Source organism: Salvia splendens, chromosome 18 (genome assembly GCF_004379255.2).
Source record: "Salvia splendens isolate huo1 chromosome 18, SspV2, whole genome shotgun sequence".
Lineage (NCBI taxonomy): Eukaryota > Viridiplantae > Streptophyta > Magnoliopsida > Lamiales > Lamiaceae > Salvia > Salvia splendens.
The window spans coordinates 18,781,981-18,785,948 of record NC_056049.1 but is presented as its reverse complement, the minus strand read 5'-3'; positions in this window follow the sequence as shown (position 1 = coordinate 18,785,948).

Sequence of the window (3,968 nt, the reverse complement as noted above, 5' to 3'; positions counted from 1 at the left end):
TTGACTCTTCCGCTGCAATGTAAAAGTCGAGATTTTATTTTCTTTGTATATGCACTCTGATTTATACATATATTCCAAGTTATTTCAGTCAAGTTCAGTTGTGCCACAGTTTTTCCCTTTCTTCCCGCTTCTTTCATCCTCCCTTAGTCGCGATCAACCGAGCTTTCTATCCTTAGAAAGTGTGGCCGTGATAGTATCTTTTCGTGCTACATCATGGTAGTTTATCTGTACATCATTGTAAATCAAATCTGTTAATTTATTCCTGTTATCATTGTACATTGTTTCTGTGCAGTATTTTGATTAGCAAGCTACATTTAAGGGTTGTATTGGTACATTATTTCAGTAGGCATGATTGACATAGGCGAAATACAAAACCAATGAACTAAGTCAACACAAGTAGCCAATATTTTGTTCAATATCCTCGACTAGTTACTAAGCTTGCAAAGACCATTCAAGTTACATGCCATTCAAATATAAAAGTAGACTACATTACTAATAAGCAGCCACAAATAATGACATTAGAGCTGCAAATCCATATAGCCAAGGACAAAATACCACCGAATAAAGTTTTTCATAAGAACAACTTCTTCAATATAACAATAGTTTCAGCAACTACGTTGGCCGAAAAAAAGAAGGGGACTCATCGCTCACGGTCCTATCCGAAAATAACCTGTCAATGTTCCCAATATGGCCAACTTTTTCCCCTCAAAAACTGAGCATTGGGGTCTGCCTGACAATAAGAAAGCAATGTGTTACTCCCTCTGTTCCATGTTAATAAAGTCATTTTTCTATTTTAGAAAGTTCTAAGTTAATTGAGTCATTTCTATTTTTAGCAAAAAGCAATTCTCCTATTTTACTTTATTTTCTCTTCATGTCTCTTACTTTATTATCTCTTACTTTATTCTCTCTTACGTTTTTCACCATCCATTTAACACACTGTTCTTAAACTCCGTGACGAAAAGAAGTGCCTCTATTAACAAGGAACGGAGGGAGTACTACATAGCTAAAATGTGCATATGTGATTCAAAGTTTAAATGAACACTCACCTTCACAATCTGGTACCATTGATTATCGTTGCATTCAATCTTGTAGTCATTGTTCGCGTTGAAACCCACGCCACTACGGCCAAGAATATCCCTCAAAGACGAGTAGATTTTTTCCCACACAATTATCTTTGAATGAATATGCGGACTGATTCTGATGTCAGATATGGGAAATTGTTGTTTCAAAGCATCCTCTAGCTTGAACAGGTACCTCGACCTAAATCCGTTGTCAGATTTCCAGCCATTCACCACCAGTTCCCTCACCGCAAGTACCAATATCTCCTCCTCACGGTTAGTCCAGTTCCTAAGAGTGCGGTCCCCATTGGCCATTCATCCCCAACCTATTTATTCACCACTTATACACCTTTAACACAAACATACATCAATAATATAAACTCATGGATTGTGTTAGGATGTGAGAATGAGAATGTGGAAAATATAGGTTGTTAAAAAAATATATTGTTAGTGCCCATCGTATCATCAAATGAAAACTAGTCATTATACTGAACAACAAAAATTCAGAGATGTAGCTTACATTGTAAGCCTGGCTGTAGTGGCGTGGCTGTAATGTCGTGTCATTCATTCATTTAAAATTTTTTGCATAACAAGATCGAAATTTCACAGATGCTTACAAAGCTAGAACAACAAAACAAACATATCAAAATATCACATAGACAACCCCAATAGGACAACATTATTGAGTATTTGCACAACAAGATCAGCAACCCCAATAGGGCAACATTATTGAGTATTTGCACAACAAGATCGAAATTTCACAGAGTATTCTCCAAAAACACATTTACACAGCAAGCTGTTTGGGAAAACGAAGTCGTAACAAATCAAACACCAATACGACAACATTATTGAGTATTTGCGAGTATAAATCCATTAGGGATGCCAATGTAACCCGAACCCGCGGGCTGGCCCGAATAACCCGATAAAAATACAGGGTTAGGGTTGTAATTTCGCAGCCCGAATTTAAAATCGGGCCATTCGGGCTGACCCGTTCGGGTTGTCGGGTTAGGCGGGCTGACCCGTTCGGGTTACGGGTTGGCCCGTCGGGTTGAAGGCTTCTGCACAGCGAGCAGTTTTTGTAACGGTCATAACTTTCTCTACAAAGCTCCGATTGAGGCATGCAATATATCCACGCGAAGCTCTTTCGAAGACGGAGATAATGATATGTATTAGAGGTTTATCAGACTTCAAAATCGCGAGAAACATTGACTCAAACAAGACTGCTGCACATCCACATATTTTGTATACATTTTCTAATCCATTTTCTATCATTTCTCAACAAAGATGTAAACATACCAAAATATAGAAATATAATCAAAATCATCCAAGACAACCCTCTAAAACCATGCAAAATCCAAATACGTCAACCGATTATATAAAATCACGAAAAAAATCACTATGTGGTTCATGATTCATAAATACTCGTATATAAAAGCTTTCTTTTAGTATATTTCCAATATAATAGTGCAAAGTGTTTTGACGTCGTTTCGTCATTGAATTATGCGTACTTTGATGATTCTTAAAACAAAGATAAATTATTATTTGACTTATTTACAGCTGGAATAAATTAAATTTGACCAATCATAATTCAAGAAAACTTAGAATTACTCCAATTAGCTAGCATGTTGATAATTCGCTCTTTAACAATTCAAAATATTTTTGTTACATCTACGATGCACCTCGAACGTTATGAAAATTTTATTTAATTTTCTACGAATTGATTTATGTTTGAATTTTGAAACAAAGTGTTGATTTATGTTTTAAATACATAAACATAAACATACTATTGATAGATATTTTGTAAATAATTATGTAATGAATAAGTTATTTAAATTTAAATAACTTAATCTTTTTTTAAAAATATTAAAGAAAATTAAAAATACGTATTTTATTGTTGAATGATTAATTAAAAATATGTATATAATTAAAGAAAATTTAAATACGTATTATTTTTTAAAAAATATTAAAAGAATTAAAAATATGCATTGGCCCGAATAACCCGGTGGGTTAGCCCGAAACCCGAAGGGTTAGGGTTAGGGTCGAACTTTTATAACCCGAAAAAATCATAACCCGAATAGCCCGTACCCGAATGGCCCGACAACCCGAACGGGTTGGCCCGAACCCGAACGGGTTGGCCCGATTGACATCCCTAAAATCCATATTGAGCTTACCTCCTTCCGGAAAAACGCGTTGCGTTGCTGTGATAAAGAGGTTAGCTGCTTAATTTACAAGTTGTGGCGGCTTGGGTGACAAAATAAGGTGAAACTTTCTAATTACGATATACTCCCTCCGTCCCATAGTAGATGTCACACTTGGGAGATGGCACGAGATTTTAGGAGATGGTATTTTGTGTGTTAAGTGGTGAGAGAAAATATAATTTTATTATTGATGTGAGAATGAACTTTTCCAAAGGAGGAAATGCATCTTTTGTGGGACAAACTAAAAAGGAAAGTGTGACATCTACTATGGGATGGAGGGAGTATTAGGCCATTTAAGGATATTATTATAAATACAAAAAAACTTAGTAGGTAAAAATGACATTTCTCTATATCACTTTGTAGTATCATGCATCATGGATACCAAACAACATATACTAAAAAATCTAGAAATGATTATATGTGAAACCAAATAAGAGATGCAAGTTTTGTAACTTAAGAAAAAGTTTACCAAGAAAAAGTTTACCATTTCATGTTGATACGCTCGGATTTTGCACTGTTTTAAGGCCATTATTTGGTTCGTTTTGAGTGTCCAAGTTGCATTACATGTCCATTATTTGCATATTTTATCCATTTTGATATTTTTGACGTGTTTTGTGAGAAATGTGCAAAATAAAGCAGAAAAAGAGCATAAAAAGGTCAAAATTTGGAAGCTGGAACTGAAGCGCAACCCAGCGGCCCGCTGCACCCAATG